Consider the following 13,101-nt stretch of genomic DNA (forward strand, 5'->3'; position numbering starts at 1 on the left):
CTTTATTGGAGTAGGAAAGTTGACAAAAAACATGCCAAATCAACATGCCTGTCCTAATATTTGTAAAACTGAATAAATACTGTTTGAAAACACAAAGGATAAAACATAAATCCCACCTCTGTGTCTCTTTTCAAGGATAATATTGAGAATATTACTTCCCTTTCAGGCTGGAGGGCTAAAAAACACCCAGTGGTACTTGGTGGTTGGTGAGAGCTGCAGTTGCGGTTGGTGTTTGATTTGGTGCATTTATACTGGAAAGTCGAAATTTCTGATATCCCAGGTGTAAATTTAAACTGAAACTCCTCCTGAATTTGGATTTGCAACTTGGAAAGTTGAAGGACCCTCACTGGTCCTATCCTCAAAATCGAATATGACTGCTTGAACTGGTGTTGCTAATAACATCTCGGTTTTCCAATTTGTAGTACTGAAACATGTTGAACTCTCCGACCTTTGACTTACGAGGTAAATGGAAAGCAGCATTATTCCCCTCAAAGGAACTACATTGAGCTGATTCCACACTAAAAAACACACTTTGAGATCTGTGCTTTATCATAAGTCCCATTAAGCCATGGCATAGCATTAAACCAGCTTGTAAAATGTGTCTTCTGGCCTCTTCTAAAGGAAAAAAATGTTTATACAGTTACAAAGCGTCAAAAGCAGAGCAAAAAAATCTGCCCTCTTATCCTCCTGTCTGCATCCCTCTGCCTTCTTGATCTCTTTTGAAGAGCTAGTCACTTACTGCATCTCTGTAGTCAAGAAGCAATGAAAATTACAGATGAGGATACAATGGACACTTTAGGACAGCCTCTCCACAGAAGTGTTCATAGTGTTCCACATGGTTGCTCACATGAAAAAGTGAAAAAAAAACAAACATTTAAGGAAGATCTGCCGTCTCTCATACTAATGGACACCTGGACAAACTGCTTCATGAATGGGGGGCAATGTTCACATTGTTGGTTTCAGAAAGTGATAGAAATTGTCGGACATGTCTGTCTCAATTTTAGTAGACAGAAAGGTGAGAAGGGTTTTAGACACTGTCTGATGCGCACTTCATTTAAAGCATTCTGATGCTTTAAGAGTCAGTTTATACGCAGTATATGCCTTCAGTCATTTCTAAAGAGGACTGACAGACATGTCAACGTGTTACATTCAGTTTGTCTTCACTCTGACGTTGCATCCACTCTCACAGATTTCCATAGTGGAGGGGGAATCACTTTACCTACCCAATCACTGGAGACCATCATATCTGCCTGAGTCTAGCATCTTTTTAAGTCCACACTGATGAGTAGCTCAGCCAAAGTACTTGTTCTACCGTGGTTTTAAGAGTGGAGTTAAACAAACTACAGTGTCAGCTGGTATTGAGAGGACAGTTTGATTTAGAACAGTTTCAACAGCAGCATCTATCTTGACATTTGTTCTGGCGCACTGCTTGACAGCGCTGGACACCAGCTTGACAACAGCATTAGTGCCACCTGTGTCACTGATTAGTCATTTTAAATTTTAACTGAGAAACCAGTGCTTCATGTTGCGATGCCAGACAACACGAACTGGAACCAGTGGAGTTGAATATGATGGTGCCAAGGATAAACGAAATAATTTGGTCCCGCACACTTCTGGACATTTGTGGACGTAATGAAAAGTCCGAATCTCCAGAAAACTTTAGGAGAATTTGATAGCACAGTGTGAGTGCAGTTACTTTACTTTTTCATGCTGCAGCAATTGCTGTTTCAACTTGGCAGCTCCCGCCTGTATCTTTTACCTTTGCAAAGCTGTTGGCAGAAATGGCATGCAATTTTCCCCATGAAGACAGCCGGAGTGACTTCAAGTCTCCTTTTGGACAAAACAATTTTCTATAATGAAGAAAACCGGGCACCTCGCTAATCTAGTACCTCTCAAAAGCGACGGCGCCGGTGGGAATGCTTGATGCTGTGTGTAGACCCCTCTAAATGACATAAGAAGTGGCTCCATTATAGATCTATAAGTCAATGCAACCCCAGCTCAGCCTTTGACAAACACAAATTGGCAAGCCATTTGGCGGCCCCTTTTCCCTCATTACATATGTATTTATTTCAGCAGCTTCTCTTTTCATGCTGTCTGCTCCTGTCAGAGGCTGTGCATTGGTGTGCATCAATAACAGGAACATTTCTGACTTGGTGCTGATAGCAATACAGCAACCAGAAGGAGAAAGATACAGACGGAAAGAGACAGGGATAGAGAAGAAAGAACCAGAGACAGACTGAGAGAGACAGACATAGACATCAACACAGACAGTGGGACACAAAGACTACTGATAAAAACGGAATTTATTAGGGAGGCAGTGATTTATTAGTTTAAAGTATTTTCAGCAGTTTTGAACTCTTACTGTGGAAAAATCAAGCACATTAAGCTCAAACATGCTGACTGGCTAGCTGCTTCTCAGCCTTATTGTTTACTACACATCATGTTTGTATGAGAAAGTGATGCCAGTGTTTACTCATGTTTCTGAATGGATTAGCATGTTGATAACTTCCCCGCTCTGTAGCCATGCCCATAATCACTGCCGAAAAGCCAATTCCAGGCCGGCATCAGATGTTTACACATGAACACACAACATCAGAGAAACAGACTTGGAAACATTTGAAATAAAACCATCATTTTTCCAAATTAAAGTGCTGACTTTCAGCTGTGATTAATGTGTGTTTACCCCCAGAAATTATAGCGCTGTCATTGTCCTGCTGCACTGTTGATAATATTACGCACATGATCAGAGAAATCACATTTGTTTGCTCTCATTGGATAAGGAAGCAATTGGTGAGGATGGATCTGTTTAACTAGTCAGCAATAGGCAGCCAGCGACTGTACTGTCAGAGTTACAAATAGCCATGATTGGGCAAAAGACTTGGAGAAAGTTTGATTTATATGGAAGCAGGTATTTGCAAGTAATGTAACAGAGAAGTAAGACGGACTGCATCACTGATTTCATTTATTTGACTACATGAATAAGAAGCAGCTCTAAGTCGCTCATAGACAGCTGATTGATACACTGTGTAGTGTGTGTATGTAGCTTGTTAAAGGCTGATACTTAAATCAACTCTTGGGTAATGTTTGGGTTTTCCATATCTGATTGAGTGACTGGCTTTTATGTGATCAGCTCAAACATATTAACCACACACATCACACTGGATTAGGCTGTCGGCTAAATATATAACATGCATTAGTACGATGTAGAGGCCTGTTGTGTTAAAGGAACAGTGTGTGAGACTAAGGGACGTCTAGCTGTGAGGATTGCTGATTCCAACCAGCTGAAACTTTTTGAATGAAAGTATCCTCAGAGGTTTTTTTTCTCTCCAAAACAAACTGACCTGTTTATTAAAACTGGCAAAAATGCTGAATAAAAAAGTTCCATGTTAGAAATGAGCGTTTCTTCTACCCTTTTTGGTAGGTCTGAGACAGGAAGTCCGCCCACACCCTCCTAATGTGTGCTCATCTTTTTTTCTGATAACTGAAGATCTAGACCTCTCCAAGGTTTTTACCAGAAGCCGAATTATCTGGTCTCCTCCTGGAGGTCACCTCCTCTGAAAAACAAAAGGATCCAGCAGAGCATGTGAGCGGAGTGGAGCGAGGAGAATTCCCGCTCCTCGTGCACGAAGCTATACGATCTGCCCACTCGCCCACTCAGGTGATGCAGGCCACTCTGCTAATTATCATCCACCTTTCACTCAGATTTCACCCCGCTCCACTCATATCGCTCAGCGCTCGCGCCATAAAAAGAAATAAAACTTGTATTTTAATTTTAGCTTGTTTAACTTGTGAGCGTGCAGGTGGTTCCTCATTCTCCTCTTCCTCATGTTCAGCGCTGCTGCTGCCGCCGCTGCTGCTACCGCTGCTGCTGCCGCCGCTGCTGCCGCCGCCGCTGCCGCCGCCGCCGCTGCTGCCGCCGCTGCTGCCGCCGCTGCTGCTGCCGTCGCTGCTGCTGCCGCTGCTGCTGCCGCTGCTGCTGCCGCTGCTGCTGCCGCCGCTGCTGCTGCCGCTGCTGCTGCTGCTGCCGCTGCTGCTGCTGCTGCTGCTGCTTCTGGCACCCGCCGTCACCTCCCTATCCTCTTCCTCAGTGCCAGGGAGGAGGTTAAATGTTTTTATCATGTTGCTGGCACTGTCAGTCACAACCCGAATCATGAGCAATTGCACGTTCCAATTTTTCAGCACAATTTCGTACTTAAAAAAATGTGATGCCAGAGTGAATCTTTTACGGACTGAAACGATGTCTCCACATTCTTTTTCTTGTACACCTGTATGTATGACTTCTCAGCTTCCTTTCTGGGTCAGACATGCTTCAGACGCATAGTGTGAGCAGTACTGGAGCGGGATGGAGTGAGAGATGAGGCGATGCTGCAGTTTTTTATAAAAGGCGCTCCACACACCAGCCAAAATCCTACTGCTCGTGCGCCCCGCTTGCTCCTGCTCCGCTCACAACTGTTTTCTCACTAAAGAAAACAGTTTTATTTTACAAATCAGTGTTTTTCCAACACTGCTAGTTGCAGATCGAGTCAGTGTTTGGTTTGTCCATTCTGAGCTACTATAGGAACATGGCGATGAATATAGCAGTCCCATAAATGAAGACCCGCTCCCTATGTAGATATAAACGGCTCATTCTTTCGTAACAAAAACACAACAATTACATTTTCAGGTGATTATACGTTTACGTTATGAACATCTTTATTTTATATATAATTAATATCTGCCTTTATATTCCTCCAAATCCTACACACTGGACCTTCATGGGACAGTTCAACCCCCAAAGTACATATTTTTCCTCTTATCTGTAGTTCCATTATTTTATAGAGAAGGCAGACATCTCTATGGCTGATATCTCCAACACTGTGCTTTGAAGTATCCCTTCAAGTTTGAGGCTGACTTCCACTTTTAATTGAATGAGACAACTTCACTTCGAATTTCAAGAAAAGTGTTGATTTAAAAAAAAAAAAAGAATGCTCATTGCACCGTGACATTATCATTTTTGGCCCCCCTTTTTGTTCTTTTGATTTTTTGTTGTCTTTGTAATCACACCACACCCTGGCAGTGTTTCCAGAGAAGTTAGTGGATGCCAGTATAAAATAGATATCTTTACTCTCCTAAAAGAGAAAACTGAAGATATTTGTTGCTGATAATGCATGAATCCACAAATTAATTGCATGGTAATTCTAATGTTGCACTGAAATAGAATGGTTTTATTTACTAAATCAAAAGTCTATCTTATGTTGGATTTACACATTGCAGTGGCTTTACAATAGTGTTTTATTTGAACAGTTTGTGAGACAAGTGGTTTTCAGAAGGGATTTCAGTGGATCTTCACTATCTATGTTTCCATTATTGTAGTAAAAGACTATACAACTACTTCTTTTTTTGTACTTATAGTCAGTTGTACAAAATCTGAGATCAGAGTCACAAGGTCTATTTAAAGTGTGATCTTGCTGTGACACAAAGTGTGACTCATTGCATTTCTGAAGTATTACATGATACTAACTACATGACATGCTTGCTTTGCAGTCACTTTGAGTTTTAGTCGGTCATAAGTCAGCCGTCACTCTGAGTTTTTGTCAGTGATAAGTCAGCGGTCACTGTGGCTAAACCAATCTTGGCTTTGGTTTTGTGTGTTTTTGAATGATGCCCTCCCATTCTCTTTATTCCTGTACAACTCCCCGAGAATACTGTGGCTTTCAGCCACATATCAACGAAAAAGCTTTTCTCTAAGTAATCACTTGTAAGACAAATGGCTGGCATTGAGACATCTTACATCCCTGTCTAATTAATGGCTCCCTTCTTTCCCCCCTGTAATAATTCACGTTGAAGGACAATAAATAAATGGTGCTGCCGAGGCACAGGTTTTTTGTCTGGAAAAGGAGGAAAGGATTGAATTAGGTAGGGCTTTGAGCTCATATTTACCTAAAGTTCTTACATCTATTTCAATTATATTATTTTCTTAAAGTCAAGGTGTTTGCTGTCAGGCAGTAGAGCTCATGCTGTACTTTAACAAAAGGTGCTGCATGTCAGTGCAGTGGGGGGACATTAAAAATGCTGAACTCAGTTTTTGGATAATAACATCAAACTTTTATTATTTTGTTAATTTCAAGGAAAACATTTGATATTCATACACCTCATGAGAGCTTCAAATCCAAACAAAATATTCAAATAATTATTTACAGCTAATATCTAAAACATTATGTATCCTACATTTAATTTAATTTAATTTAATTTATTGTTTAATTTTACAGGTACCATGCACAGGTAAATGCTATTGCGCCAGAACGGCAAGTAGCCTACACCAAACAGGAAAATACTTTAATTTCCATAAATGCAAAGATTTCACCACATGAAACAGCACAATACATAAAAGACCATTGATGAGAACATATCAAAATCACATTAACTGCGGCCTAAAGTCACTACCTTGTATAGCCTCCTTTCGCTGCAAAAACACCTGTGACACATCTTCTTATGAACCTGCAATTCTGCCAGATTTGATTTTGGGGGATTGCTAGCAGCATCGCACCAGATGTATCTGTAGATCTCCTGCTGCAGTCATAATGCGTGGTGGACCTGGTCTTGGATGATTAACAGAAGCTTCAGTGACTTTACATAGATAGATGCATAGCTTCAGTGTCCGAGTTTCCACAAGGGTCTACTTTGGTCTGTGTGACGTTTATGTTGTCATCCTCCCATATGTGTGAGCTTCTGCCAGACCCCTATGTGGACGTCTGCTTGCAGTCCATTCTTTGTGACTGCACAAACTCATAACATAAAAAAAGCTGCTGACTACGCATTGTCCAATTACAAAATATAATCTCGTGTTCAACACTCCATTCCAGTCCAAACACTGTGGTCAAGCTGTGGTGAAGTCAGTTTTAAGTTGGATATTCAATAGACATTCTGCACCCAGCCGCGTCTTCTTAGTTTCAGACAGACATTGGCAGTAGGAGGATGGTAAGTTCACCTTCCATCCCTACTGCTTGGGGCTGATGCGGATCCTCACTAGCACCACAAATGGAACCACATACGTGTCTGTGTGACCGCAGCTGCCTCTGGACCTTCATTGTGGAGCCTTAACAGTTGAATGGTTACCACCAAATGTTCTTCACATCGCTCACTGGCTCTATTCTGTTGCGTGCCGATGGCGCTTTTCCTCTGTGCTTGTGTCAGTTGCAGCATTTTGTAAAACTGTAATTACTATTTTCTTTTGGTGCCCTTTTATGGGCAACATTTATTTGAGTAGAAGGAGCGGTCAGGCCAGAGAGTCATGATGATTCATGTGTGACCATGAGCAGAATATAGACTATAACAGCTCACCTTCTGTACAAAAAAACACTTTTCATGGAAAATAAATTGTTTTAGTTTTTTGTGTATGGAGTGCAAAACATATAACATTCATTTTTAAATAAAGTAATTGGATAATTATTCCTAGGAGAATTTACAGAGTTGTGTATTAAATGCTGTGTGTGTACAAAGAGAAACTTAAAATCACAGCTTTTTTTTCAATATGACAAAAAAAATAACCTTAGGAAAAAGGAAAAAGTGAGTAAAATCAATTTCCCCCATTAAATAGAAAACCTAAAGAGGCTGATAATCCACCCTAAATGAAATAAAAATGAAGATATGTAAAGGAGAGCAGGACAAAAACTAAATCAGGATGCGAGGCCAGAAATTAAGTTAATGAACCGAGTGCAAGTGGGCGTTGTGTTTACTCTCAAACTCTGTGTGTGTGGGTTTGTGTTCACAGAAGGAAAGGAAAGGTTGAGGAGTGGCAGGTGCGTTCGTGTTCTCAAACTGTTTCACTTATGAATTAATGTTTAAGCTTGGGAATTCAAACTAAATGAGAACACTGATACTCAATGATTATCAACTGTCAATCTCATCTTCTCATACACCTTTATGTTGTTACTACGTCCATGGAGTATATTGCAGTAGGTTAGTAGGCCTTTGCTCAGACACAGGAGGTGCAGAAGTCCCGTAAAGGTAAAATATCTGCAGCTGTCTAATGAATGAAGAGTGGGAACTGCTAGGAAAAAACAAAATTTCATTAAATGTGACCTCTCGTATTCACAGAGGAAGCATCCTATCATACGCGCACCCTCTGAGCTAATGAGGAATGTCGTCTGCTATTTTCTTTCTCACCGTGTTCAAAGTGCTTTCTTAACCTCACCTCTCACCTTCTCAGAAGCTTCAGCCAATTAGGACGGAAAACAAGGTTAATATTTCATATCTCATTCCCTGAGAGGAATCCTAACCATGTCCGGACGCCTTGGCAATGTGCTTCTCCTGGATTCCTTCGCCGCCACGTGCCACCTTCAAGAGATGACACTGGCGAAGGTGATTGGCTACAAATACATGTGAGCAGTTTGTGAGGTTTCTTTAAATCTGTTGCAAGAGCCAATGGAATCATAGTAACACACGTTCTGAATGTGCAACAACAAAATTGGGCGGGGTATAAACAGTAAAAAATAACAGGAAGCTTTTGGGTTGTAGGTAGCAGTCAACTGGTTAGATCAGTTGCCATGGAAAACGTGAAAAGGTGTTCAGACGTGAGATGAGATGTGAAATAACCAAAACTGTCGGCAGAAAATAACCAAGAATGCTACACCTTATGTGGAACTTTCTGTTGAAGCTTGCTATTGTGTCAGTATTGGGCCAGCCGGACAATATATTCTCACCAGAAGAAGAACAATCAACTTCACTTAAAGCATTTCTCAAATAGAAAGCTGTGTTTGCTGTACTTTCAGGCATGATTTGGCAAAAGCATAATATTCCAACTAAGGTTAGGCAATATGATGGTACTAAGCATGTTCGAAATGTGTCACTCGGTAGAGATTTGGCATAACCCATTGTAGTGTGGGAGCTATTTGAGGCAGGATTTGTAGCAAATTGGGGCTATACTCATGCTATATTTTTTATGATTTTCGCATGTTCTCCTGATTTTTGCGGGATCTCACAAACCCAGCTGCCTTGCAAGGTAACATGATTTGGGCAGACATGGAGGAGGGGAGTGAAGTTGTTGAAATTATTGTTCTCAGAAACCTTAAAGCTCCAGTATTTGGGATTTAGGGGGATATATTGGCAGAAGAGGAATGTATTAAGTATATTTTCTTCAGTGTATAATCACCTGAAATTTTGAATCGCTGTGCTTTCCTTACCTTAGAATGAGCAATTAATATGTAGGGAGGGGGTCCTTGTCCTCTGAGATTGCCATGTTGCACTGCCATGTTTCTACAGTAGCCCAGAAGAGACAAACCAAACACTGGCTCTAGATAGGGATGTTGGCGTTTTTGCATCGGCTTCTGTAGTTAGTGGCCCATCTGAAACTGCTTTACTCATTGTTTTCACTGGTTTCAATTACTGGATTTGTTTGCTATGGAAAAGAACTGTGTGGAAAATGACACTCCTAAAAAATCATATGGCATGTCTGGATCTTGAAAACAAAAGACAAAATGTTACAAATCAGTGCTTCTTGGATGTTGTTTGGCATGTCAGAGATGGGCAGCTTGCCCAACCAAATGCGACTGTGTGCTCACTCATGACATGTGATGACATCAGGTGTAGTTATTTTAAAGCATTTCTAAACTGAATTTACAGAACAATTACTGGATTGTGATATAAATGTTACCATTATATAAAATCATCTATACCTTAATGGAGGATTGTTGCCCACCCTTTATACCAATTCATAATTCATTTCTGCATGCTGTAAATAGACACTGGATGGACCCAGTCACTGGTGGCTCAGTATTGTGTCACATGTTGATAACAGCCTTAAAACTAAACTGAGACATTCCAGACTAATAGACACATGCTATTTGATCTGGCGATGTCGGGCCAATGTTTTCAGAGCCTTTAATCAAACCCTCCCTTGTAAAATAACTGCAAAAAGTCACACATAACCATATAAAAAATATGAGTAAAGATTTGTCAGACACAAATACCACAGCTTACAGTAAACATCACCACTGTCTGTTGCTATCGCCTGCTATCTAGAACACCTATCATCTCCTCCTATTATATTCCATTACAGCTATGGTATCTCCACACCAACAGCCAAGACACAAATCACAGCAGACCATCTGTTTGTCATCATACAGTGCCCCGAGGCTGATGCTGTGTCCTCCCGTTAAAAGAGACCTTCCCAAAGCAAATATTTCCAATAGTAAAACACAGGGGAGCTTTCTCTAAAAGCCGGTGGAACACATCCAAAAGCACTGTCCCTCTGTCCTGTGTCTCTGTCCGTCTGTCTGAACTCTATGAACTGAACAGTGAGCTGAATCTGTTTTGATGCTGTCAGCTATAGACTGAGGCAGAGGCCAAAGCACTGAGCCATAAGCCTCATGTGGCTGCAGGGAGGCTTGATTAAACAAAGCAGAAAACACAGCAAGGGACTTTAAATGTAAATTTCTGCTAAATTTCAATCATTCTGAAACAGAGCGTCGCACACTATGCACTGATATCCCTGTTGTTCTGCATTTCTCTTTCATCCATATGGAGGCTGCGCAGCTGCTTTATAGCTACCCTGACTATTCACGGGCTGCCTCTGGTGTATTGCCTGTGTACAGATATTCAGACATAACAAGATGACTAACTCATGACAAATGACAACACTAATAATGCAAGACTAGCTTAAACGTGCTCATAATACATTATCAAGCTAGAGACATATTAAATCAGCTTCTGTCGTCTTACTGGAACCAACAAAGACTGGATATAACATTAGTAACATGGCTTTCCTAGCCTTTCACCACAAAAATGAAAAATAGATAGTTTCTGATAAACCAGCAGATCTATAGACATTCCCAGTACTATATGCAGTTGAGATTGTGAAGTTATACCTAAAACAAAAGAGCAACATCATTCACACCATGTTGGCAAGGTAAGGGAAGAACGGGAAAAAAAAATTATTCAAGAGTTTAGGACTGTTCATGCATTATTCCATGTTCGTTAACTCAGACTGTGGTTACGAGTCAGTTAGAAATGTTCCCCTCAGCCTCCAAGCTGTAGCAGATACCAGTTATTTCTGACACTGACAATAACTTGTGAAAAAAAAGTGTTAAACCAAAATTTCTAAACAAAGAAATTCAACATTAACTTAATTCAACATTAAGTCTTATTCTTGACTCTGCCAATGTAAAAGGCATTGATCGGTAGATTGATTTAATTTGATGAATTAAAATATTGTATACAATCAAGAAAATGTTTTTTTTTTGCCCCTGGTCCCAATCCAAGTCGTTTAGTATTGAACATCTGCCTATACTAAGTCCCAATCTAAAACTTATTGAACTTATTGCCCCATTGGCTTTTTGCTCATGGAGCTTTTGTTTCACTTCGCAGTGATGAGTGTGGGTAGTATGTTGTGCACCAGTCTCCTTTGCTCTCTCCAAGTGGCAGAGAAACACCATGCGTTTTAAAATGACTTGTTTCCATAGTGGTTCTGAAGCTTAGGCCAGGAGGCAGGCAATAAAAAGGAATGACAACTATAGTAATATCCAATTTTTATGCAAATACACCTAATAGAAAAACATGAAAACAATATTATACAGTCATTAAAAGCACTTAAAAACTAATACAAAGTCAGAAAACAAGTTTCCTAGAGTGATGTTTCACCATACAAACTCACTCAGCATCCATTTTTATTCTTCCGCTCCAACAAAGGCTGTTGCTGGTGGCATTATGTTTTTGTGTTGTCCGTCCATCCCATTTTTTTATGAACACGATATCTTAACAAGGTAATTTTTTAAAATTTGGCAGAAACATCCACTTAGACCCAACAATGAACTGATTAGATTTTGGTGGTCAAATTCCAAGGTCACTTTGACCCCGTCCATCACATTCTTGCAGTATCTCATGATGACCTGAAGGGATTTTTTTGTATCCAAATTTGGCACAAACGTCCACTCCAGTGAACTCTTTAGAATTTGGTGGTCAAAGTCTGTGTTCGTGTGACCTCACAAAACATCAACAGAACAACTCAGGGATTCATACACTAATTAGGACAAAATTTTGCACATTAGATTATATATATATATATATGTGTGTGTGTGTGTGTGTGTGTGTGTGTGTGTGTGTGTGTGTGTGTGTGTTCTGAAACTCAGTCAAACCTTTTCAGCTTGCAGGAGAGTTGTCGACACTAAAATCAGTAATTCCTTGTTTGATGGCGTCTCCTGTTGAATGGCACTCCTCCGTAAATAAATCCATATTTAAATGAGCTGGGATTTAAAAGAAAATGACTTTTGGGGGAGAGTTTGTCATTCTTTTATTCATTGATTTGTTATATTTGATACATTTTGCTTCTGTATGCATCTATTTTCATATTTGTTTTTCCGTCTATATTTACAGATTCTGCTCTTATTGCCTGACACTGTGTGTGTCGTCTCTGCACAATCCATATCTTAATTTCCTCAAGTTTTATGCTGCTCTCTTCAGACTGTCTGCTCTCCTTCATCTCCATCTCTGCCTTATGACTGAAGTGGATATAACAGGTAAATCAATCAGGGATCAGAGCTTTCACCTGGATTCACCTGAGCAGGCTGATTGATGGAGACACTAGCTGCTCCTGATATCCTCATATTTTGTCCACTTCGTAGACTCGCCCTGCTGGGCCCTCAGTGCTGCTCTCGGCACTGAGTGTATTTGGGCTGAGGGGTGATGGATGTTGGAGACTTTTGAATGGATAAAGGAAGGAGATGAGGACAGATGAGCAAAGGAAGACGAGGAGGAGGCAAGGAGAAAAAGGAGGTAGAGAGGAGAAGGTGAGAGGAGAGGATGCTGAGCCAGCTGTTTTCACACATGTAGAAGATGGTTGTGTGTGTGTGTGGAATGAAGTGTTGGCCAGCATCCGGCTGCAGTGAGTACCTCCCCATTCCAACACCACCACCACAACCACCACCCTCCACCTCCCCCATCAGGCTGATTAATAGTGAGAAGAGCCAGCTGCATTCCTCTCCCCACAGAGAGGTCGGGCATATGGCAGAGTGGAGAGCTGAGCCGCAGAATTATCATATCAAACCTGGTTTCCCCTGAACACTCAGGGGAGCAAGCATCGTAGCCACTGATTCTGAAAAAAAAAAGCAAGTATTATGAAGATCAAGG

Source organism: Plectropomus leopardus, chromosome 1 (assembly GCF_008729295.1).
Source record: "Plectropomus leopardus isolate mb chromosome 1, YSFRI_Pleo_2.0, whole genome shotgun sequence".
NCBI lineage: Eukaryota > Metazoa > Chordata > Actinopteri > Perciformes > Serranidae > Plectropomus > Plectropomus leopardus.